At 47.0% G+C, this 27188-nt stretch overlaps 1 protein-coding gene across 4 annotated transcripts in view; it reads right to left on the bottom strand.

Annotated features, from left to right (window-relative positions):
• The window catches only part of Tet (tet methylcytosine dioxygenase-like), a 278954-nt gene that overhangs the window by 230337 nt on the left and 21429 nt on the right, over positions 1-27188 (bottom strand). Inside the window, exon 1 of one of the 4 annotated variants that reach the window (XM_076307865.1) lies at positions 9636-9753. The exons of 1 other annotated variant lie outside the window; for it this stretch is intronic. The gene's annotated coding sequence lies outside the window, so the exon portion shown is untranslated. Of the gene's footprint in view, positions 1-2309; positions 2846-7498; positions 7698-9635; positions 9754-27188 lie in introns of those variants that run through there. 2 more of the 4 variants (XM_076307863.1, XM_076307864.1) reach the window with 2 other exon arrangements.

The raw sequence follows: 27188 nt of genomic DNA, 5'->3' as shown, positions 1-27188 counted from the left end.
GAAATAAAAAAAAGAACCCAACGGAACATTCCGAACGTTACGCGCAAAATGGAAAGCTGGTCTTTGTTCGTTCACAGTGTCGTTGATATTTGAAATTTCCTTGAAAAAGTATCGCGCACACCTTTGTTCCGAACCCGTTCGCTAACAGCAATCGGTGCAACGCAATATACGCGCGTACCCTCTATCGCGCGCTAAAAGTATTGAAAAAAAAGCTGACCGAATATTTCGAGTAGCGCGTAACGCGAGTATTTTTCTCTAGCCGCGAACATAGAGACGGTGCACGATCGACGGTACGGTATCGCGTCGAATCGGTCGATGCTCGATCGTGCACGCGTATCGTTTCCATCGTTGAACAGCCCCACCGTATGGAAATCTATCGACAGGAAAGAAATAGGAACCGTTCGTTTCATTCCGGTTTTCGTTCCGGTTGGGGCGAGCCAACGAACCGGGAAAAAATTGGCCCGAGTCAGCGGGTGGACGATTATTATTCGGACCCGGTTCCGCTTATCTTCGTTTCCGCAGGCGTAAATCCGCGATAAGGCCTGTTTTTCGCGACGGTGCGCGGCCGCGCTAATTCCGGCGGTACTGGCGAGGCAAAAATGGCGGTGGTGGTGGTGGTGGTGGTGGTGCTCGGTGCCGGTGCCCGTTCGCTACCTCGAAAAAAGGAAACGCGAAGAGGAGAGCGGGAGAGAGAAAACAAAACGAAAAAAAAAAAAGAAAAAGAAAAAGAAAAAAAAAACGAAAGAAAGAAAGAAAGAAAGAAAAAAGAAAAGAGAAGAAAAAAAAAGGAGCTCTCCTCTCTCGCGGCGGCTCCGAGCAAAAAAGCTCCGGGTACACTTTCGCCGACCTCGTGGTGGCGAGCGCGCGCACCCGCGCCCGCTCGACTCTCGCGACAAAGGCTGCTTGATTCAAGGTCCCACGCACACGCGCAACGCGAACCGATCCGTACACGCGCGCGCACGAATGCACGCGCTCGTCCGAGCGCATGCCGGCAACCGCGTGTACGCTCAACGCGGCGCCCTGCGCCTCGATCGACCGCGATCCAACCAAATACGCGCGACGCGATTACCGATCACCGATACGCGCCATCTCGAATCGATACGTTCGACGCGGCAACGACCCCGATCCTACCGACTCGAAACCGTACGACCTATCGCTGAAACCGTCGCCAACCAACGACCGGAAACCCCGGAGAACGATCAGATTCGATAAAGCTGCGAGATCACCGCGCAACGAGACGGCGAGGACCCACGATCGTAGATACCAACGACACGAAAACTCCCGACTCGAAGTTCGAGCATCGACTAAAAATAGAGTAGAATCGAAGCGAGATAGAAAAATCGAAGATGCGTTCGGTTTCACGAACCCCGTGTTTCGACCGAGCGGGAGGGACGAGAATAGAGAGAGAGAGTGGAACGAACCGAATACGAAAATTCGAAACGCAACTCGAAGAAAAATCGGTTACCATTGGAACCTACCAACGGTACATTGGGAAAAGGAAAACGACGAGGTTACGATCCCAGTCGCACTTTTCTGCCCGATCGTTGTTAAAGCGAGCGTTCCGTTGTTCGCTCGCGCTCGACGAGATCGAGAGACGCTACGTAAACGTGCAACGTGTGCACGCGCGATCGAACCGTACCGTGAAACGACCAAACGGATCATGGAGGATCGAGTAGATCGGAAAATTGGGTTTCGAGAGCCGGGGAAATGTAAGATTCGAGGTGACCGTAAATAGTGTCGTAGATAAGGGTAAGAAACGATTCGAAACGTTGGAACGAGGAGAACACCAGCCGAGCAGCGTCGGGATGTTCGAGAGCCACGAATCACGGAACGAGCGCGTCGATGTAAAGTTTCGTATTTCGGCGAGACGCGGCTTCGAGGAGATTTACTGCCACGGGGTGGATCCATCGGGGTGGATCGAGGGTCCCGGAGCCGGGACGCGAGGCGCGGGTTCGCGATAAGATTCTCGCGCGGGGATCGAAGCGAGGGGAGGGACGTTTATCTGGATCGGAACGGGGATAAATATTGGGGCGAAGACCGAGGCGAAACGTTGCACCGAATACGAGCGAATACGCGGCGTTAAATAAACGAGCGATCCGTGGTTACCGAAAATCGAGGGAATCCACCAGCTCGATTCCTCTCCGCGCGGTGGAAGAGAAGAGAAAATAAAAAAAAACACAAAAAAGAGAAAAAAGAAAAAGAAACCCGTACGAAGCACCGTAGGATCGTAAAAGCCGGTATTTACACCCGCGTTAAGTATCGATAAATAGCGAAGAAAGAGGCCGTGATAAGCGACGTCATCCACTTACTCGAGTCATAACAATACTGTTTTTGTAGCTGCCGATTGCTATAGCATCGTCGCCGACTATAACTTATTCATCCGCTGAAAGCTACGGCCACGCATACTACGCCATTGATAACCTCTCTTTGATGCGAGTGCGTTCGCTGTCGAGACACCGTTACGAGCCACCGTTCCGACCGATTATCGATCCGCGCGCGATTCGTCAACAAACGTTTCCCAAGACGAGGGTGCAGAGGGGACGACGGCCGAACCGGTTCGACGTTCGGTTTCGCCCCGTGGTTGGCTCCCTCTGTCGTCGGTTTCTTTTTTTCTTTTCGCGCGCGCCCGCGACTCGGAGCGCAAGAAAACCTGCACCGAAATTCGCGCATGAACAGTTCGTTCGTTCGTTCGTTCGTTCGTTCGTTGGTTGGTTGGTCTCTGTTACCGCGCGTCGAGGACCGTTTCCCATGAACGCGAGCCGGTCGTCGGCTCTCTCACTTGTTGCTGCGGTATCGGCGTCGAAATCGCTTGAACGGGACGCGGCCCGTATCGGCCGAGTCGACGCGACGCTTTTACGGCACTGCGCGCACCGGTGTTCGTCCGACAGACAAACGCACTCGAGTGCGCACCGATTCGCGCACTCGCTCTCGCACTCGGTCTCGCTCTCGCGCACCTACACACCGAACGAGGGCCGCGGCGAACGTACCCGAGAACACCACGAGCGAACGAACGAACTAACGAACGAACGAACCAACGAACGAACGAACGAGCGCCCGTGTATGCTACGCGTTCGCGGAGCCTCGTAAAGCGGACCACAGCTGGTCTGCCGCGCGAGAACACTGTCGGCCATGTACAGGGCGTTCGTCGTAATTATTGGGCTGCGTTTTTCTCCTAAACCAGGCCCGTTCGACGCGTACGATCGCGCGGGCCACTTTCTCCGATCGAGAACTTACGAGGGCGTGCACGTACGCGAAAAAGAACAAGGCTCGGAAATTGATATCGGCGATCGAACTTTCGGCACCCGTTTCTTTCCTTTTTCTGCTTCTTTGTTCGGTCGAAAACGAAGACCACGCGGAACTAGTACGTTTCGCGTTTCGTCGACCACTTCGTACACGTATATTTTTAGGTGCGGAGAGACCTCGCGTTCGAGGATGGAGATCGGTCGCGAAACGTTTACGTCGAACCGATGAAAATATCGGCTCGTTCGGAAAGTCGTTTCGTTTTATAAAAAGGAGAATGTGTAATTCGATAAAGTGTTTATAGACTCTAAAAATATCGCGTTTCATTTTCACCGAGAAAAAAAAAGAAAAACGAAACGACTTTCCGAACGACCCGATAAAATTAATAATTCGCTACGTCGCTAGGGGGAACGGGTACTCGAACACAATCGGGGAATACATTCTCGCGCGAAAAAATACGTTCGTCGTCGAACGTCGAGCGGGGAACGCTCCAGAGTTGTCCCGACGAGAATAAGAGCACGGGAAGAATCCTCGTTAAAAGTCTCTTCTTTTCGGATGCACGACTCTGACACAATTCATTCCCACCGGAGCCGTTACCGACGCGCGAGAAACGTAACGAACGAGAACGGTAGAGGGAAATCTCTCCACGTGTATCGAAAAAATGCCAAGGCGATATCGCGTTCGTTTCTTCGGAGTTGACGGAAAAAACGCGGCTTTTCTCGTACGAAAGCGTGTCAGAGCGAACTCAACGATAGCCCGATGATGTTCAAGGTCCCGCGAGATCAGAAACGAGACAATAAAGAGCGCTTGGGACTTTAGTCGATGCTTAACCCCGCTACCAATCTACAGGGTGGTACGTTGATCTCGACGACCAGAGAAAACAATACTTCTCTTTGAACTAAACTTTCCGGATACGAGCGTCGACGAACGGAAGGATCAACATCGAGGTCGAATTTCTCTTGGAAAATATTTCGCGACGGGAATGTACACGCTAGGGAAATTTTCCAAGATTCGATTCCTCGAAACTCTGGCATAAGTTTTCGCCAACGCTCGCTCGCGAAATTTTCTCTAAACTCACCCCCGAAGAAACAACGATCGGGAGCGCGCGAGGTCCAACGAGGGATCAACGATACGAACAACATCGATCCGGGTATGCAACGTCGCGGTTTACTCGTCGAATCGTTGATCGCGTAATCGCGACGGTGTTTCGAGAATCGTTCTCCCGGTCGAACGAAGCCGCGGTAACGCGAAACTGTTCCCCGATTTCGACTCGTTTCTTGTCGTAAAATCGCCCCCCCGGTGTGCCACGATTACCGTCCCACCCTGTACGCGGCCGGTGCTGTATATGCACACGCACGCACGTGCGCGGGCACGGAGGCGCGCGGTGTTGCGCATGCGCGGGTGTACTTTCACGAGATATACCGCAAGTACGTCGTGACGACGTTACGCGGGTTCGCGTATCGGCCGATCGTCGCACGCGACATCGACCAACGAAAGGGATTCGGGAGGATCGCGGGGTCGACAACGAGGACGACGACAACGACGACGAGGACGAGGACGAGGACGAGGACAACGGCTGCGAAAAAACCGCGCAACGAAAACCGTCGTCGGCGCAGCGCGATTCGAGACGATAGAAGGCGAGGCGAGACGAGGCGAGGCGACGCGGCGCGGCGTGTATCCTCGTGTCGAGGTGCGTAACGGTCCGTCGAGGTGGCGGGACGCTTGGTGGGGGAAAAGGGGGGCGGGCGCACTGTTAAACCCACCCACACAAGCACATGATATCGGAAATGATATAAAATTGCGTCGAGCGCGCCGCTGATATTTAAATTGGTTCGCTAAACCACGGATTAATGCGCGCAACGACGTCCGACAGCCCACGCAGCGGGCTTCGAAAAAGGGCGCACCGGAATGGAAGAAAAAAAAAAAGAAAAATAATACACGCGCCGCCCCGGCCGATCGGAACGGATCGTTGGAAACGTTCGCGTCGATACCTGTTCCTACGTCGGACAGGTGTTCGCTCGCAGTGCACGGGGCCCCGCGTGCATCGTATATTCCGTTTCTTTATCGGCGTCGCTCGGAACCTCCGCTTCGACGCTGCCCGAACGTTGTTTCCTCCGTTTTTGCCTCTCACCCGTTAGACCGAGGGATTCGTTTTTCGGCATCCCCGCCGGACGGGATCTCGCGTAACTTTCGTAACGTTCGACGAAGAGAGAACGAGAGAGAAAGAAAGAGAAGAGAAGAAAAGGAAAAAAATAAAAAAAAAAAACGTTCGGCGCGTACGTAGAGCGCGCGGAACCGGGCATCGGTACACGTCGAACGAACGCATCGCCGAACGGCGTTATCGCGGCGATTGCTCGCGAAACGAAACCACGCGAATTCGTGCGCGGTCCACTTTGTTTCCCACGACGTGGATCGTCGAGTGGAACGTGTCGAGAGAAACGAAATAGATTACCCGGTCTAATAGAGATTCCGTGGTGCCGGGACGGCTAATAATACATTTATCAATAACCGTCGGCGAGAAAAATACACGATAAAAACGTTGGTCCCCGTTTCGGTACGCGTGCAAAACAAACGGCCGTTTCTCGAACGTTCCGAGCGAAAAACTTCGCGTAGGTTCGCGAGCTCGGCACCGAGTTCCTCGCGGAACGATTCGCGGCCAACTTCGTTGGCAACCCTTTCGATCGTAGCGGCGAAACCCGCGCACGATTTCGACAGCTATGACCGAGCAGAACCGAGGAGGAGCCGGGGAACAGCGGGGAGAGAAAAAGAAGGAAACGTATCCATGGAACGGGTAAAAGGGATACTGTGCGTGCCCGTAAATCTCTTGGCGCCCGTTGTTCTCGCGGTCCACGACGTTGGTTCCTTGTCCGTTCCGATCCGTTCCGCCGTTTCGTGGAGCGAGTAGGCCGAAATTCGCCCCCTCCCCGCAACCCGCCTCCCCCCCCCCCCCCAGCGCCTCCTTTCCGCCCGCCCCATCCCCCTAGCGCGGCTCGCCGACACAAAAAAGAAGGAACACCCACAGGAAAGGGAACCGAGGAAAAAAGGAACGAGACAGGAATAGAGCGAAAGAGAAAGGAGAATTGATCGCGTTCGCGACGGCGAAACAGAGAACGCCCGAAGATTTTGCATTCCGTGCGTTCGAAACGCGCGTTAATTCCTCGACGACGAACTCGCTTCGCGACGGATCGACGAAAGAACCAACGAAAGAATCAACGAACGAAGGAATAAACGAAGGAATAAACGAACGAATCAACGAACGAATCAACGAACGAACGAACGAAAGAACCAACGAACGAACCAACGAACGAAAGAACGAACGAACGAACGGACGACCGGACGAAAACCGCGACGTCGAATATCGCCGTATCGACGTTAACGTCGTAGAAACCGGCGCGGTCCGCTCGTGGAAATTGATCGTTCGCGTCCAATGGACGGATCTAATTCGGCGCGCCGTTAAAGGCGACCCTTAACGAACCCCGAAGCCGATCGCGTGTGTACGCGTCGATTATTATCGCGTAAACTGCAAATTGCACGTCATTACCGGGTAGCATTTTTTTTTTTCTCTTTGTACCGTACACACGTATGTGTGTTTATATATATGGTATATGTATATATATATACACACGCACACGTATACGTATATACGCATATACATCACGGTCGAATCGGTCGTGGTTCATCCTCGCGGTGTACTCGATCCGTGGCCGCACAATATCCCACTTCCGATGGCACTCGGAGTGTGCGGTGAATTTCGACGGGGAACGATCGAAATTTCGGCGGAGCGTGCCGCACCACGCGGTTAGAACGATGCACCTCGCGAGAGAATCGAAACACACGTACGGAGCACAAAAGTGAAACGCGGATCCGTGCCGTACATCTCCACGGCACGGTTTTCGTTTGCTCGTTTTCCCCGTTTTGGTTCTCTCTCTCTCTTTCTCTCTCTCACTCTCTCGTTCTCTCTCTTTCTTTCTCTCTTTCCTTCACGACCACCCAGGAAAAACAGTTTTTTCGTTCACCACTGCCCGTGCCCGACACCGAACTATCCTCGTCTACACCTTCGACGACGAATCGGGCACACTCCGTAGTCGATAATGGTGTTTACCAAAGCGTCGTTCGTTCTACCCGGCCAGGCCAGGCTAGGCTAGGTTTCACGCGCAATCGAGGCGAAAAACAAAATAAAAGGATCTCGAACGTTTTACCGTATTATACGTGTACGTTTTATCGGAGCACGGTATAGAAGAGAATGAGCGTTAAGAACCTGTTTCCCATACACTACGCGCGGCGTCGACGAAGCGTCTGAGCCGAGCCTCGAAAACACCGGGAATCTCGAAGGGATGCACTTTGGCCCGTCACTCGTCTCACGACGACACAACGCGTTTTTGTCGGACGCACCGCGCGAGACTCGTGAAACATTCGCAGCACGATGCGTGCACGCCGTGCTCGAGGACACTACCGTGCATCGCCGCCGGCTAGCAGGAGGCGTTGACGGCAATGGTAGTGGTGGCAACGGTGGTAGTGGTGCTGCTGGTGGTGGTGGTGGTGGTGATGATGGTGGTGGTGGTGGTGGTGGTGGTGGTGGTGGTGGTGGTGGTGGTGGTGGTGGTGGTGGTGGTGGTGGTGGTGGTGGTGGTGGTGGTGGTGGTGATGGTGGTGGTGGTGGTGGTGGTGGCGGTGGTGGTGGTTGCGACGATGGTGGTGGTGGTGGTGGTGAGATTGTGGTAGAGGTGGTGCCGATGGCGTTGGCGGTGGTGATGATCGGCGGACGTAGCAAGGAGGCCAGGATGACGGAAACGTGCCGCGGGTAGGAACTTCCGCATGGTCATTTTCAGGGAGAAGGGGATTTACGTCTGGACACGCGCTTCTGTCGTTCGTCCGTGTCGTTTCGCGGTGCTTTTTTTTTTAGCCAAGAACGCGCGCGTATCCTGAATCCTCGACAGCGTGCACGTCTCGCTCGCGATACGGTCCGAGAACGGTGTCAACGACGACAACAACAACAACACAAGAACAACAACAACAACAACAACAACAACAACAACAACAACAAGAACAACAAGAACAAGAAGAAGAAGAAGAACGACGAGGAGGGCAACGATAACGATAACGGGACATCTCGTCGAAGCGATTGGAACGCATCGTTTTACCAACGGATTCGTATCGTCCACATCGAACATCCACGGAAACGTTTACTGGCTCACGCACTTACCCTTCTCCTTCCCGGTTTCTTCGTTCGGTCGAGGTGTTTCTCTCTTTGTCGCACGGGCTGGCGCACGCTCCGGCTCTGTCTTCCGCGCGACGCTTCTCTTCCACCGGCGCTCTCTCGCTCTCCTTCGTGTTTTCCCTTTCCCTCTCCGTTCCCCTACCAGTCGCGTCGAGCAAGGGAGAAAGGAGAGAAGCAGAAAGAGTGGGAGGGATAGACGGGCAGGGGAGAGAAGGAAAGATAGAGAGCGAGAGCCGAACGAAAGCGAGAGTGATCCTCCGCCGCGCGCGCTCTCTCCCTCTTGCTGCACACTCCACCCGTCCGGTCGCCCTGTCGCCGTCGCTGCCGTTGCCGCTGTCGTTGCTCGCAGCCACGCAGCCACGCAGCCAGCCACTACCGTTGCCGTTGTTCTGCCCTGCCGGCGTTACATTCCAAATTTTTCTTCGATCGGTCGCCGGCACGTCGACGACGGGGGCGCCAAAAACGAACGTTCGTCCACGATCACCGGTATCGACGCGCGACGAACGAACGAACTCTCGTCGTGGGAACGGTTCGACACTGTCTCCGTCGGTCTTCCGTCTCCCCGTATTCCGTACCGTCGATTGGCTTTCACCGCGAGCTTTCGCTCCTTTTCCCCACTGTTTTCCCGTTTCGTCGCACCGTGCCTGTACATATACACCGGTCACCCCGCTGTCCGTCCTTCCTGACACCAGCCCGGAGCGTACCACGCCGGACAAAACACGTGTGCACGGGGTGAAGGGGCCTAAAAAACGTCCTTCCCTTTTGCCGCACCGGTCACGAATTATTCTCTCTCGCGCGTCGATCGAGAAATTCACCTAGAGCCCGGCGTCGACGTACCTCGAATATTCGTGTTCCTACTCACGCACGCACGCACGCATGCACGCATGCACGCACGCACGCACGCATGCACGCACGCACGCACGCACGCACGCACGCACACAAGCGCCCCCGTTCCCTTCTCGCGCTCTCGCTCTCTTTCGCTCACTCTTTCTCTCTCTCTCTCCCGTTATTTTTTTTTTTTCTCCCACCGATTCACTCGCTCGCACGCGCTTTCTTTCTTATCCTCTCGCTCCCATGCACGTTCGAACTTCACCGTGCACTCCGTATCCTGGCGAGACCGAGAAACGTGCCGCGACCAGACGTCGGCCGGCTCCGACGACGCATCAAAACACTGTACCTTTGGTTCGGCGGACTGCCCCGTGGTGAGTGTGCTCGCCGCGCGGTGACTGTATGCTCCAAGAGTATTCTTTGTCCGTCCGGAGTCGCAGCTGCCCGCGTTTCGGCCGTCGGTCGCGGTTCGGGCCCGTTCGGCAATACTCGGGTGTCATCCCGTTCGTCATGGCGGGAACCCAGGATATACCCAGGACCATCGGCGGAAAGGGAAAGGGAAAGGGAAAGGGGAACTCGAGCGTACGCTCGTGTACGTCTCTCGCTCCCTCTCTCCCTCCCCCTACCTTCTGTCTGCGCGAGAACAAACGAGCGAGACGGCGAAGGAGGGAGAAAAAGAGAACGAACGAGGGAGAGGTAAGCGAGTTAGTTGACCGAGTACAAGACGGAGTACGAAAGATTTCGATGCGTTTCTGGGGTGGGGGGAACGATCGCGCGACGGCGGGGCGACGCGGAGAGTACGCGCATGCGCGCTCCGTCGGGCTGCAACCCCCTCGCGCGATGCCTAAGCAACAAGGGGATGCTGCGAACCTGCTTCGACCGAAAGCGAAGCTTTCGCCTTCTTCTTCGGTTTCTTCTTTTTCGCTTCGCGGTTTGCTCGCAACGTTCTTCGTTTCTTCGAGTAGCTCGCGATTGCGCAAGCCTCGTTCCACGGGATAGAAAATCCTGTAACAATCTCTTCTTTTTTTCTTCTTTCTCTCTGTTTTTTTTTCTTTTTTTTTTTTTCTCTTCTTTCGACGTAATCGTACTCGACCCTCTGTTGCGCGATACGACCGATCGGGAGAGCCCGCGAGGAAAGATCCCTCCCTGTTAACTAGGCTGCGGAAATTTTACGGGATTTGCACGCGATGTTTTCCGACGGGGACAACTAGTAGCTTTTAATTAATTCATGAATGCGTATATACGGTCGAACTCGATTATAACGAGCACGGATACACCGAGACGACGGGTGCAACGCGCGAAAAAGCCATGATTTTAATTTACGCGCATATTCCTATACAATTTTTTAACGAGCTGCACACGTACGGACACGGTGGAAAGTTTGAGACGTTTAAGAAACATTAATGCGAAATCTTCCAAGAGTGTTCAGTTTCGGTTCATCGTCGAATCGTACTTCACGAGTAGAAAAATAAATTCTCGTTATAATTGTCGATGAAATGAAATTCGCAAAGAGGATCGATCGTCGCGTTTCTTCGCACGGTCGTTTCAACGAACGAAACGTGTACAATTTCGACCTAACGACTCTCCGGATCGGTGAAAAATGTTACCAGATTTATTAGCTATTTCTCTGCGGAAGCTTCCGCGATCGTATCGTTCGTTTCCATTAAATTCGAATTGCTTCTTTTGCCGTGACACGGGAAACGCGCGTGCAATCCCGTTGACCATCGACGCGTCGATTCTTTACGGTCGAGCAGGTCCTGTTCACAATCCCCGTGCGAAGGGTTAATCAGGTTCGGTAACCCAAATTTCGGTAGGAACGCCCGACGACACAAAGCGGGCAAAAAGGACGCACCGTTTGCCGCGCGTGTCGCCCGTAACGCTTCCTTACCTCTGTGATTTCGGAGCCGAGTGACAGACAGGGAACCACGGGGAAGGGTTGGAGCTCGCCTCTGGGCCCGAAAAGTCGTTGATATCGAATCCGAGAGGCTCGTCGAAATAAATCGTTAGCGACAACGAAGGGGGAAACCGTGGAGGAACGTCGTATCTCGGGCCGCGGATTGGTCGGTACGAGCTGGAGGCAACGGGGGAACCAAAGCCACGTTTTACGAGTTTTTTTTACGAGTCCCGGAAAAGAAACTCGGTGGCTCGCAAATTGAACTCTAATTCCACGAGAAACACGTCGTTCGCGCGACGCGCGAAACCTTCCCTGGGAAAACGTACGCCTCGAGATCGATTTCGGGTAACCGTACCGTTTACCATCGAAACCCGACCGTTTCGCGTTTCGTCGTCTTCCGTTTTAGGGATCGCGATCAAACTCGAACGATAGAGTCGATCGTCGATTAACGTTCGAACGGAGACAACCGCGCCATCCATTTCGCAGTTTACCGAACGAATCGGAGATTCCTTACAAGTCTGAAAATCACATTTTGAGATATTTGAAAAACATAGCGTTTTGCCATCGTTGAACCCCAAGGATCGAATGTACAATCACGGGGTACTTCTTGTGCACCGTTCTCGATTGCGACGCGTACTATTGAGTACTTTGCACTCAATTTCGGCAATATTTGCAAGTCACTGATCTCGAACTTCCACTGTTCTTTAAATCGTTTATTTGGTATTTGAAAGAACAACTTTTACAAAGTACTTCTTTTGCACCGTTCTCGATCGCGACGCGTACTATTGAGTACTTTGCACTCAATTTCGGGAATATTTGCAAGTCAATGATCTCGAACTTGCACTGTTCTTTAGATCGTTTATTTGACATTTAAATAAAACAGTTTTCACAGGGTACTTCTTGTGTACCGTTCTCGATCGCGACGCGTACTTTAATGCATTTTACACATCGTTTCGGGTACGTTCGAAAATCACCGATCTTGCGGCGTTCCTCGATGCATCGATTCCGTTAGCACGAGTGTGGACGACGTACTACGTTAACGTTTATATTCGAGCAGTTCGCGTACTTGTAACGAGCGAGGACACGCTCGAAGTAATGAAACTGAAGAGGATCTCGAATTACGTATAAAGGTAGACTCGGTCCTCTCGTAGCTGTGTTTTCCAATAATCGCGACGAAGACGTATCGAGTACCTATGTAGGTACATCGAAGGATCGGAAGACGCTGTCCCTAAGTGGCTCATGAGGGTATCCTCCTCTATCCGCTACCGAGCAGTTGGATGTTTATCCAAGGTGACGACGCGGAACAGACCGCGGATACGGGCTGACTTTTTTTTTTAACAAATACCCCCGTGACTGGCAATGGGTGCGGGTATATTCAGGGATTTTTAGACCCGCCTGTTAAGACAGATGTCGTTTGACTCGAACGCATACAGAAACGTCGGGTTGAACGCGATTCTTTACGCACGGGTCATCGAATCGAAGTGAGAAAGCCAAAAAATTTTTTGCACGGATTACGGAAATCGTTGTGTAACGGGTTAACCATGGATTTACGATCACAATGTACAGTTTCGAAGTACAGTTGTAGACGATCTCGACTTTTCCTTGCAAATCTATGCAATTCTTTTCATCCTTTTATGCAATGAGTGAATCAACCACCGGACGATCATTCTGATAAATATTCCAATTCTTAATCGCAATGTTTGTCGCGTTTACAATGTATAGTTTCGAGGTACAATTGTAGACGATCTCGATTTTTTTTTGCAAATCCATGCAATTCTTTTTATTCGCATATTCCTTTCATCCTTCTATGCAATAAATGAATTACCCACCGGACGATCATTCTGATAAATATTCCAATTCTTAATCGCAATGTTTGTCGCGTTTACAATGTATAGTTTCGAAGTACAATTGTAGACGATCTCGACTTTTCTTTGCAAATCCATGCAACTCTTTTTATCCTTTTATACAATGAGTGAATCACTCACAGGACGATCATTCTGATAAATATTCCAATTCTTAATCGCAATGTTTGTCGTGTTTATCCATAGAATGTTTCCACGATTCGTACAATTTTTCATCGAACGTGTCGTTTGTATTAGAATTTAGAAATTTCCCTAATCGTCCGTGTTTCTTCGTTTTCGTGTACTTGGGTACACAATTATGGATCCATGTTTACGTAGAACGGTTCCACGATCGAAAAAATTACAAATCAGTGCAATTTTCTTATCGACGTGCTTCTTTCATCCCCCGAGTACATTGTTTCACCAATCCGACTGTAATCCTAATAAATATTTATTCCAATTTCTATCCACGTTTTTTCGACGTCCATATTCGTGCAATGTTTCCACGATTCGTGGAAACTGTTTCCCCGTTATTCTTCGACTGGCAATTTTTCGACCGATCGAATGTACATTCGAAACTTCCCGCATCGTTCGTGTTTCTTCCTTCTCGTGTACACGCGTTACGCAGATCCATCGATCGCGATCTCGATCGATGTCTCGTGAAATCGTAGGACGATCGAAACCGGGACCGAGAACGACGAATCGCGAGTCTCGTGGGACGCACGAGTTTTCATAAATCCAGCTCCGTGTGTCTTCCTTCCCTCCCGCGTGGAAACGTTTCACTTACAAGAATCGTTTAATCTTCATCTGACCGATAAACCTGTCGCGTGACAGTAATTATAACGCGAGTCACACGCTTAATTAACCGGGCTCGTCCCTTCGAGAGGAGATAACGCGAAACTGTGCGCCGCTCGAAAGTCAAAGGGTTGGAACTTGCGGCTCCGCGTAAACTTCCCCGTTGAATGGTCTCTTTGAAAAAAAAAAAAAAAAAAAAAAAAAAAAAAAACAGAGAAGGAAAAACGTTTCGTACCGTGTGGAAAGTCCTCGCGGTTGATTTTCCCATGCGAGCGTGCGCCGAGGACGCGTTTAATCGAAAAAGAAAAAACCTAGTCCACGGAGACGAGCGCGGCGCGAAACGCTCGTGGATGGCGGTAAGCACACCCCGTCGCCGATTAACATAACAATAGTTGGCCTATGCGGATAGAAATTAATGCGGATTCTTCTAGGAAGGGTCGACGACACAGTACCGGTGCCTTCTCGTCGAACGATGGGAGACAACCGTCTCCGGGTTCTTCGTCCCGCGAGAGGATCGCTCGTTTTCTCGGTGCGCGAGTCGATGTCGACGCCCAGCGTCGCCGACGTACCCTGCTGCGTCCCAACAAGTGCTCGATGTACAAGGTGTACCGAAACCAAACCGAGAAACACCGTCCTTGTAGACGAGAGATCGTTTCGAACTGCAACAGATACAACAATGCCGCCATCTGTTAGGAAAGCACTCTAATTACACCGCTTGGACGTACGAAACGTACACTCGCGCTTGCACATGCACACGAGTGCATACAAGCATCGGTTTAATTTCTACTCAAAAATTTCGTATATTGAGATTAAGTAACGCTTTGGATTGAATATGTTACAGAAGCGCGACGTTGTTTTACGTCAGTTCAAGTACCTTGTGTATAGATTAACAGAAAGAAAGAGCATTTTCAATTACAAAATTTACGGTTCTTCGTTATCTTGTTTATCGTACTTTGTAAATCAATGGATTTATTTCTTTGTTGAATAAATAAATAAATAAAAAGCATTGTAAAGAAAGAGCATTTTCAAATGCAAAATTTACGGTTCTTCGTTATCTTGGTTATCGTACTTTGTAAATCAATGGGTTTATTTCTTTGTTAAATAAATAAATAAATAAAAAGCATTGTATATACATCGTCGATCGACTCGTCTTCGTTCTCGAGATACGAAATAACCGAGCGATATAAACTACGAGTAATCGAATGCATTCGAGTTACTCTCAACGTTACGTTATTTCTTCGAAATTATTCTTACACCGATTTCGAGAAATTGTTGAATATCACCACACTGTGAGTCTCTGCGCGGTGAAACAGTCGCATCACCGTCGAATATCGGCAAGATCGTTGCCAATAGCAGCTTCCCCGATGTTTGCTATCAATTGCTCGCGCGTATCGGGGATTGGATCTAAATACACCCTCGACGTTTCACTCTTATCGATAACAAAACATAAACACCGTGAAAACGAGGAGCTCCTTGAGACGAGCACGAAAACGGTCGCCTAACTCGACGTCTATGCATTTCGCGAGAATACTATTGGATTGTTCGGAAACTCGTTTCGTTTTCTTTTTTTGTGAAAATGAAACACGATTCTTTTAGAGTGTACAAACATTTGATCAAATTGTACATTCTCCATTTTGTAAAACGAAATTACTTTTCCAACAACCTACGAGACACTGCAAAACTAACCTACTCCAAAAAAAAAAAAAAAAACTATATACTCGGATCATCGAGACGAATCAACGGATTTAAACAAACGTAAACGATCGACACACGTGCAAGACAAGAAGAAACTTATAATTTCTCGTCTACGAACTGTTCGTGGGTAATTATTTTTCTTTTTCTCTACCAGGTTCAAAAAGCACCCATCAGAATCCAACCTCATTTTCCTCGAATCGAAATACAATCGAAAATATATTCCTAATTAATCGTTCCCTCCCCGTCAGTTTCGCAGGATAAAGCCACGAATACCGAGCAAACCGAGAAACGAAATCTAATTATTGTTATTTACGTTACGATCGGTGATAAAGGATGATGGCCGTGCACGATGACGATGCAGGTGAAATAAAAGAGGCAAAAATCCGGGTCGAGAAAGTTCGTATCGCGCGGTGTATATTTCATATCCGACTATTTCATAGTCGGGGGTTTCGCCGACGGGCATCGGGGAATCCACGGAGGACTTCTTCCAGCGCGTCTCGGGCTACGAAATTCGCCGGAACAGATGCGACTACGGCGGTACAATGATGTCGAAATAAATCAGTTTATCGAGACCAGGTAGGTGGGAACCGCCCCGGCTGTACCTACAGTGGTCTACGGAGCATTGTGCGTTGTTGCGCTCGATCAGTGATTCTCAGCCAACGGAGCCCACGGTTGAGGACCCACCACGAAAATTTAGGGACGGTGCTTCTCGACGTGTGACAAATGCACGCGCGTCTCAAAAGCGTGTACGTTCGCCGAGCGTAACGTTAACGCGCGTCCCGTCACCTCGCCGAGATCACGGGAGACGCGGAGGTTTCGAACGGAGCCCGCTACCGTGGAGAACGGTTTTGTTTCCATCCGGATGCCACCGTGCGCGAAAAATGTGAAACGAAACAACGATAATAGCCGCGCGAGACGTTTCCTCGTCGCACGGTTCACGAAATTTCTGTCCACGCGAGTTTCTTCGATGTATGCGCGAACCCTCCCGGAGAGGTTTGAAAACGTTGCGTCTCTTAGCGGTTGTTGCTTCGCAGGGAGACAGAAATACGAGAGTGAAGGAGTCGTTTGGTAATTGATCGTTCAGAGAATAGTTATTCTGGATAGGTCGAATCCCGTAACGATCGATCGCCGGGTACACGTTTCTGAGATTGTTTTAATCGCGACCAATTTGTAGAGTCTTGTAGCGAGGTATCTGAAACAATTGATTAACTGCGAATAGAAGGTTTAGACGTTGAACTTGTATTCGAAGGGACATCTACTATTGACGAATGTACTTTTTTTGGAGGAGGAGGTAAATTTTACGAGTAAAATTGAGAAAATTATTTTATTCGCAACGAGTGGATATTGACCGGGGAAATTGGACGAACAATGCAACTGTACGCGAGAAGAACGCCGTAAGGTCCAGTTGTGAGTGAAAATCAATGAAACGATGTGCAGAGGTTAAGAAGCTTGAAACGATCCGGCAAGAGGAAACGAATTTTAGTTACGTTTGGAACGGTTTACGAGACAATACCTACGGAGAAAAAATCCAGTGTGGAGAAACCCTGACGCGAGGCTCGTTCCCGAGATTCCTCGTCTACCTGACATTTAGCTTCAACTGGCCCGATATTTGCCGTAGGACAAAATCCAACCGAGAGATTTTATCCGGCCCTTGGATTCTTTCCAATATCGATCGGAACGGGTCGCGAAGTGGCAGCTGCCCGAGCTGGTCGCAAACTTCATTAAGATCGAGTATCATTTAATAAGTTCGAAAGGAGCGTAATAACCGGCGCGGCGCGTCGCGACGGTGTATTTCCTTCGTACTCGAAGGACGCTCCGATGACCCGGTATTAATTTCACGAAACTACGACCCAAACGCAAGGATCGCACGTGTTCAAATTTTCGACCAGCTCGACGTTTAACCGGTAAGATTAACTTCGATGGACACCAGCGAATTTTGTTGTCGAGCGTTCGATTTATTATGGGGATTTTCGATCAATGAACAAGAATAATTCGCAACGTTAGGTTTTCGTTTCCTTGAAAATGTCTACAATTGTGTAAATAATTATACGGGATTTTATTGTACAAAAGTTGAGATAATTATAGTTGAGAGTAGTCGCAGTTGACTGTGTTATGAGAAAATTGAAGTACACTTGGATAGAACCTGATGATGGAAGTATTTTAGCGCACGAAAACAAAATGGCGAGGAATGAATCGAACGAAGAAGAGTCTTTGAGTTCATTGTTGTAAACTTCTGTATCGTTGTTTCAATATATCTGTCACTGAGATTGTATACAATCTAGGCTAGTAGTACCTGAGAATAACCATAATTGACCTTGTTGTAGGAGGATTGGAGTGTACTTGGACAAAACTTGGGGGCTAAAGTAAAACAAAATGGCGAGGAACGAATCGAACGAATAGGAGTGTTCGAATTCATCGACGTAAATTTATGTATCATCATTTTAGTATATCTTTCGTTGAGATAGTACCAAATCTAGGCCAGTAACAGCTGAGAATAACTATAATTAACCGTGTTGTAGGAGAATAGAAGAATATTTGAACTCGAGGATGAAAGTATTTCCGCGCACGAAAAGAAAATGGCGAGGAACGAATCGAACGAATAGGATTCTTCGAATTCATTGACGCAAACTTCCGTACCATCGTTTTAGTATATCTGTCACTGAGATAGTACAAAATCTAAGCTAGTAACAACTGAGAATAACCATAATGAACCGTGTCGTAGAAGAATAAGAGTGTATTTAAACTCGAGGATGAAAGTAATCCCGCGTACGAAAACAAAATGGCGAGGACTGAATCGAATTCATCGACGCAAACTTCTGTAGCATCGTTTTGGTATCTCTGTCTCTGAGATTGTATAAAAGCCGGCATAATAGCTGAGAATAGCCCCGTCTGTGGTCGAAACTGCCAGGGCCAACGGGATCAAAACCGGTCAAGAGGTCGGAGAAAAGATTCCCCTGCAGAGTTTCGGTCGATCGTTCGTTGACGGTTGTTGTTATCGCGAACTGGTTCGCGTTTTCCGAGCGGGTCTCGCGAAACGAAATCTCCGTAGTCACGAAGGCATCGAAGTCCCCGGGTTTCGCGTACACGAAACGTACCGGTGGCTTCCTGCGAGGATCCGGGCAACGTTCACGGTTTCGATTCGATCGTGGCGAAAAACCCTGGGGTTCACGATCTCGCGAGACACGATCACGCACGACGTGGTTGTCCCGTGTGCCATGTGCGCGGGACAAATACACACAGTGGCCAAAAGCAGCTGCAACATCGTGACACGCGTCTATTGTCGGCGTGCCGTGGCATCGAGAAATGAAAAATCGCCCTTCACGCGCGCGAGCACACACGCACGCACACACACGGATAGAAACACCATCTCTGTATCCCAGCGGTGTCCTTGCCCTTTTCGCTCGGTCGCGTCGGGGATGTTCACCTGGACCACGGAGGATTCTTTTTTTTGGGGGAAAATTCGAACGACGGAACACGAATAATCCCGAAACTCTCGTCTCCTCTCATTGTGCGTCCGTTCCCGTGTGAACCTGGTTTGAATTTCTTTCGAATTCGTATTCCATTTGACCGATCGTCCGGTTCCTTTATCGTGAAATTACGAGAACCGATCGTGAAATTGCATCGAGAGTTTTCAGAGGATTGAGAAAAATTGTCGTTAAACTGGACACGATATATCGTTTTTACGGAACGGAATAAACCGTTGGGTCCCGTATGTATGTGGAAGAGGAAGTAGGAAACGTTAGATGGCACTTGATCGCTCGAGGACAGCTTCGATACTCGAACGCATTCTTTGCTCTTATCGCACGCACCTTCCTCGTAAGATTGTCCCCACTACTCGTTCTCTGGTTTCTTATCGAAGAGTCGCCAATCTTGGCACCGTCGTTCGCAATTATCCCTATTACGAGTGTCAAGCTTCAGAAATTATGCGAACGTTGCATAATTTCGAGAAACATCTCGTTCAATGGCTTCCAAGGTAAACGTTTGCAATGTGTGCTTTCGCACAAGACCGTAAAATACATTACTTACATTTAAAAATTCTATGTTACAGCCCGCGTAATTAAAAATTCTTCAAACGATTTATTTCACCGTTACTTATTACTAATCAGAGTCGATAATTATTCGTCACTCGCGTTTCTTCGCAACCCCGAGAAATATGATACGATCGTTGCAAAATTTCGACAAACGTCTCGTTCAATAATTTTTTGGGGTAAGCGATCGCAATTTCCATTCTCACGCTATCCCTTAACATGTATTATTTATATTGTACAATTCTATTTTAACAACCATCTAATTAATAACGCAGAACGTATAACGAATAACTTATTACGTATAACGAATAACGTGCGACGCATAACGTATAACGAATAACGAATAACGTATTATGTATAACGTGTAACGTATGACGCATAACATAACGAATAACATATTATGTATAACGTATAACGTATAATGCATAACATATAACGAATAATATATTATGTGTAACGTATTACGTATAACGTATAACATATAACGAATAACGTATTATGTATAACGTATAACATATAATGGATAACGAAAAACGAATAACGTATTATGTATAACGTGTAACGTATAACGCATAACATATAACGAATAACGTATTATGTATAACGTATAACGTATAACGTATAACGTATAACGTATAACGTATAACGTATAACGTATAACGTATAACGTATAACGTATAACGTATAACGTATAACGTATAACGTATAACGCATAACATATAACGAATAATATATTATGTGTAACGTATCACGTATAACGCATAACATATAACGAATAACGTATTACATATAATGTATAACGTATAACGCATGACACATAACGTATAACGAATAATGCCTAACCCAGTCCTCCGTTGTTTCTCGAAGACGTTCGCGTTTGCTTCCAAAGGAAAACGGGGAACGACCCGACCCACGGTGGTTGATTTTACTCTCTCCGGGTAAATCCGGGCAGCAAAAGCAAAATAACGCGTTATTTGTCGGGATATTCCCCGTGTGTTCCTGAAGTTTCGTAATTGTTTGTATACCCGAGTCGTGGGGGTTGTGCCGTGTCGGTAAATATGTAAACTGGACTCAATGCGAGCCGGTGACAGCGCGACGACACGGTCGACGCTCGCGAACGTTTCACCTAACCCTCGGTTGATTTTCCACCGCAGAGGGTGGTCAACGCCTCGGCGCTGGAAGAAAAGAGCATTTAACCCCTTTCCGATAGGGTACCGCGGTAATTCAGAGCCAGGCTACTCCACTGAAGAGGGCACGCGCTAGCTATCCGGAACGGCAGGACCCCCGATTCGATCGTACACCTAAACCAACCCCTGCACCCTCGCATTCGGGGCCACTACGTTGGACGAATTCACTGACTTTTCAGCGACTACGCGACACCCTCTTTCGCCCCTTGGCGCAAGGTGCCTCCACTCGACGTCGTGACGCCGGATTACTTGCCACCATTGTGTCGGCTATTTCGCGATTGCGTAGTCAATCGAGGTGCACGACTCGGAATAATAATAAAGGATCCTCACCTGTAACGAGAGTGCCAACGACGATCGATCCGAACGCAATTCCAGCCTCTCGAAGGAAAATTCTTGATTACTATTTAGGATATTCTCTTATAAGCAAGACGATGATCTTTCGTACGGTACAAGAAGCTTCGAAAGAACGATCTGAAGCTAAGAGTGATAGAAAATCGGTAAAGTCCGCGAGCCAAGTGTTGGAGCATGATGCAAAGGTACGGGTAGAGGATGTGTACAGTGTGACTCGTAAATCGTAGTGTACGCGGGGGATGATTCTATTGGGTTGGTCGGGAAGTCGTTTCGTTTTCCAAAATGGAGAATATATAATTTAATAAAACGTTTGTACATTCTAAAAAAATTGTGTTTCATTTTCAACGAAAAAAATGAAATGATTTTCCGAACAACCCAATATGTGAAGAAAGTAACACTTTTTCGACAAGTTTTCGGTCGCGATTAATGTATGTGGAGATTTTCGAGTGAATGTTTAATCAATTTTAGAGTCTCGTACCAATTCGGGGTTGTTTGGAAAATACAAAACGAAGAGGTGAAGTTTCAGGTTAGAATCTCGTGCAGTTAATACCGGAAATGAACATGATTTTGGATAGGAATACTTACCGAGAAGGATCTCGCGTGCAATGTGTTTGCTCAACTGCAATATGAATTACAGCGAAGACAAAGGAGAAGAGGAACGGGTGAAGTGTTTCGCGTGTGAAATGCGGTTACACTGTGAGTGTGCTGGTCGTGACTCCGGAAGTTACATCTGTGAACAGTGCGAGTAAATTTCAAGACTTGAATTCGATATTTACCTGAGAGAAAATAAAGAAATAATTTGATTATGTTTCTAGACAAAAAAAAAGAAAAAACAGAAAACGAAATATTGATTTTCTTATCTATTCGTTTTCTTTTTTTTTAATTTTGTAAAACAAAGGTAAATCGAAATATCGATGTCCTAAATTACTCGTAACAAAATCGTTGTTTTGTGCAATTCTTTCAATTTGGCCAAAGTTTCGAACATTTTTTGATTTTCATCGTTTTCGAGAGTTTGACACGCAAATGTTTATTAGTACCTCTACGAATATTGTGCCGTTTCATTTATTCTTGTCTTCCGTTTGAAATAAACTGGTGTTCCAAATACACTGTACTGTCTTTACGATATTTTACACTGTCGAAGAAATGACCACCGCAGGAGTTCATACGTTTCGAATTTTCTACAGGATGACCCGATAACTTTGACCACCTTGAATATCTACGTTATTTTCCGAGATATTATATTTGATTTTTCTCGATAAATCGCACCACCGTATCAACCGCGGTCATTTTTTAAATTACTTTCATTCCTTTTACCGCATTATAGGTATACACGAATAATCACGAATACACCGGATTATCGGAATTCTATTGTATACCGAAGAGACGAAGAGATTGCATCCGAATGGAATTCATATTTATCGCTCCTAATGTAAAAAGAAAAAAAAAGAAAATATTAGTTTCACTCCCGATCGGAATTTCGTATCTCACGAACGGACGATTAATAGCATTATCACCGTGAAAACGCAATTTACGAGCGGAAATGTGTTCCTCCGGAAATCGGAAAATTTCAAGGCGATTCTGGAAACCTGTAAACCGTTGTAATTTTAAAGAACGCAGTTTTCGACTTCGAAAGTGTATATAATACAATCGACGAATTCGCGGAAAATGATAAAAAAAAATATAAATCGATCGTATTGTCGAAGATTCGGGAAATGAAAATAATTGTTCCCCGTCGCAGGGATCGTTACTACGGAAGGGTTGATTCTTTGAACGTTATGAAATTTTAAACGAAATATCAATTCACCGAACCGGTCTCTCGTCCAACTTGTTTCCTACCTAACTTGTTCCTAATACGCGTGTCTCGTTAACAACGATTTGTTCGAGGCAACGGTTACCGTTTTTCCAATGCTTTCGCCAAGAACGAGCTACAGCTTCGTTTTTACGTCCCGTGAGTAATCTTTCGAATCTGTCGACGTTGCATTCCAGGTTGCAATTAATGCCAACGGTCCGGGAGTAGCAGGATCAATATTTTCTCCTACTTAGGCCGACTCATCGTTCATCGGAAACATCTGTCGTGCCGTAGGTATAGAGCACACGTTCCTTGCCTGCTCGTGAGCCACTCGAACAGCTTCTGCGTATTGTCCTACATACCTTTGCTCGATGTTCGTCTTCGTTCCTTTATCGAGATTTAAATCGGTGTCTTCGACGTGGATCTCGGCTGTTTTTTTACCTGCGAACGGGACGCGGGAAGATCGTTCACGAACGCAACTTCGTTCGCAATAACGAAATATTTCAAGGATACGAAAATAGGACTCCGAGCCAGGTGTAAGGGTGAACAAACGATTAATTGCGCGAAATGGTTTCATCGAGAAAATTGAATGTTAATATTTTAGCGAAAAGGCAAATGGAAACAACGTTCGATGAATTAAACGTATAATTAGACTGCAAAAGGAACGATCAATGGAATGTTAATTGTAACGGAATATTGTAAAACGAAGAAAACAATTTCACATCTTTCACTTGTTATTTACGGTTCAAGGTCTCGTAAAATCGTTGAGTCCTAGAATCGCGATATTTTGTTAAAACTATGAAATTTTCGTAGATTGTTTTCCGTGTAAATTATATCTGGAAGTTCAAACTACCCTTCCTTTCTAGTATTGTCTTCTTTTTTGCAACGACAATATTTCGGTACAGATGTTTCAATCGTTACAATTACCGCAATTCGATAGTACTGTGGTTCCATTCGTCGCGAAAAAAAATGTGTCGCGAAACGAAAAGACACGAAAAATAGACCTTCTTCCCTTTACCCTTCGAATATCAAACTAAGAAAATATTAGGTTGTTCGGAAAGTTTCGTTTTTTTTGGTAAAAATGAAACACGACTTTTTTAAAGTGTACAAACGTTTTATTAAATCATATATTCTCCATTTTGGAGAACGAAACGACTTTCCGAGAAACCAAATAATTTACTCGGGCCACGAATATTTAAAAACTGTAAAAATAGTCACGATTCGGAGAATACGGTCCACGGTTCAGTGTTCTCAAATTTATTCGATTTGTGTGCCCGATTGTTTTCGTATCGTGTTAACTAGCTTCCCATACGGAATCCATTTTTCTCGCGGAAAGAATGGCAGTGTGTATCGGTCCGCGCAGGTAACCTCTAAAATTAGTCGTCCAGCACGCAAGGGTCGATGATTTTTTCAAAGGGGGTTTCCTGGTCACGGTGTGTCAACAGCTGTCCCAAATTTTCATCCTCCTTCGGCTTTCCGCTCGCTGTTTCATTTTTCCCGCCTAATGCGTCCCCCATCCTACACGGTTGGATCAGGCACGCGCCTCCTGCGAAAGCTGACCGACGTAAAATAAGTAATCTCCGTTCTTCGCCGAGATCTTCGACTTCCCGGCCGTTTCCCGAAACCCACTTTTCCGTTTTCCCTCGACGATCGTGTCGCGTCCGGCGTGGAATTAAAGCTGGGTTTCCTATTCGGGGACCGTGACATCTGGAGGCTGTGGGGCCCGTACGGAGGCCATTGGATCGTAGGATCGCTGGATCATGGGACACGGAGTCTCGTTTCGATAGGAGAGAGCGCAGATGCGAGGAAGTCGCCGCGGTGAATTATTGCCGGCGAGAGGAACTCCGCCATTTGTATAATGGTTCGCGACGTTGGACGAAACTGATCGTCGGGACCGATCGGAGAAAGAAATTTTTGCTCGTGGATTTTCAAGGATAAAAAATTGTTTTACATACTTTTTACGATCGTGGATGGAACAATCAATGGGAGAGAGAAATGTTTATTTGTGAACTTTGAGAAGGAAAAAATTATTCTTAACACTTTTTAGAATTGTGGATGGAACAATCGATGGGAGAGAGAAATGTTTATTTGCGAACTTTGAGAAGGAAAAAATTATTCTTAACACTTTTTACAATCCTGGATGGAACAATCGATGGGAGAGAGAAATGTTTACTCGTGAACTTTGAAGGACGAGAAATTATTTTCCATACTATTTACGATTGTAGATGGAACAATCGATGGGAGAGAGAAATGTTTATTTGTGAACTTTGAGAAGGAAAAAATTATTCTTAACACTTTTTACAATCGTGGATGTAAAAATCGATGGGAGGAAGAAATGTTTACTCGGGAACTTTGAAGGACGAGAAATTATTTTCCATACTATTTACGATTGTAGATGGAACAATCGATGGGAGAGAGAAATGTTTATTTGTGAACTTTGAGAAGGAAAAAATTATTCTTAACACTTTTTAGAATTGTGGATGGAACAATCGATGGGAGAGAGAAATGTTTATTTGTGAACTTTGAGAAGGAAAAAATTATTCTTAACACTTTTTACAATCGTGGATGTAAAAATCGATGGGAGAAAGAAATGTTTACTCGCAAACTTTGAGAACGATAAAATTATCCTCGACCCTGTTTACAATCGTAGATGGAAAAATCGATGGGAGAAAGAAGTACTTACTCGTGAACTTTGAGAAGGAAAAAATTATCCCCGATCTTTTTTACAATCGTGAATGTAAAAATCGATGGAAGAAAGAAATGTTTACTCGTGAACTTTGAGGACCAGAAATTATTTTCAATCTTTGAGGAAGGGGGCAATTCATTGTGCAGAAACGAGTCGAAAATTTGGCCTAGAAAATTTGCTCGAACGAGACTTGCTTTTCGAAATGATCGAGATCGAACGTTTGTCTAGCACGCGTGTACTTAATTAGAACACGATTTGTCGAATGACATTTAATTAGAGAATTGTTACGAACGTTTACACGTATACGATCGCGTTTGTTTATGCGCATACGATATCGTAATTGGTAGGGCTCGATAAAACACGAGATTCACCTGAAAACTAATTAATTAAACGAGAAATCGGTGAAATTAGTCCCTCTTTACTGTGTGCACAGCTGTGCTCATCGTATTGTCGATGGGTGGACTTCGGTTCCCCGATATTTTTGTCGGTATCTCGTATTGTATTGACTCATACCCAATTGCGAAGTCATCCACGCGCGAACAAACGCGATCGGATACGTATAAACAAACGTAACAACCGTTTAAAGCGTCGTTCGACGAAACCCGGCGTAGTTACGTGCACGTGTGCTCGTTGAATTTTTAAAATCGATTTTTCCGCAAACGGGAAAGTTTTACTCCAAACTTTCGAATCCAAACCGCTCCAAACCTCTCCATCGAATCGAGCAAAAAGTCATTTCACATTTCCTCGAAGGAAATTAAAAACGATACCACTCTGACGTATCTTACGTGTTCAAACGGATTCAAAATTAGAAATTACCATAGAGATTCTAATTCACTTAAATATAAACCTCAATTAACGTATTTTTATTCAGGATGCATTCAATTCGAAATTTACACACGTCTAAAGATTGTGGTAGACAAATTGAACGAGACGAGCGTGAATTTCTCTAAACGACTTGTTCGATCTATGCGTAATAAATTAAAATTTATATCAAGACCGAAGCGATATCCAACGAGGTATTCATTTTGTATAATTAAATTTACACGTGGCGAAGTTAAAACAGAATATAATCGAGTATCGCGCTCAATAAACAACCGTTGGTAAAAAACGCGACTTCTCTTTCCACCCGATGTTTTTACGTGAAATAATCATCCCCCTTTCGGTTGTACCACGATTCCCGCAGCACCCTGTGCAAGAGTTTGTTTCGATAATGGGGGAGTCGTTCGGTTGTTCGTTGGTAATGCTTTTAAATCTTGGCGATTTTTGCACCGAACTCCGCAGTTGAATTTTACGGTACACCGTGGCCCGGTAAATTCTGTATGGGGTTGAAATCGACGAAAGACTCTACGTCTCTGTTCTCTCCCTTGGTCGTTTCCAGTGATATATAGATATTAAGCTTTTGCGGTCCGATGAACGTTTTCAGTTTCTGCAAATCGGAATAAATTAAACGGCAAAAATGTGTTGTCGTCCAATAGAAACGCTTCTTTCGACGTAGGAAGAAATCTGCGACGCTCGTATCTTTTCATCGCGAATGTGGAAATTGGATTTTAAAGAAAATCGTGAAAAAAAGGAACACGGAAAGATTCAGAGCTGCGGTGGTCAAGCGTGATCGGTAAATATGTTTTTCTCGATTCGA

The sequence above is a fragment of the Ptiloglossa arizonensis genome, chromosome 3, assembly GCF_051014685.1.
Source record: "Ptiloglossa arizonensis isolate GNS036 chromosome 3, iyPtiAriz1_principal, whole genome shotgun sequence".
NCBI lineage: Eukaryota > Metazoa > Arthropoda > Insecta > Hymenoptera > Colletidae > Ptiloglossa > Ptiloglossa arizonensis.
The sequence above is the reverse complement of the archived record's forward strand: the minus strand, read 5'-3'. Positions and strand labels throughout refer to the sequence as shown.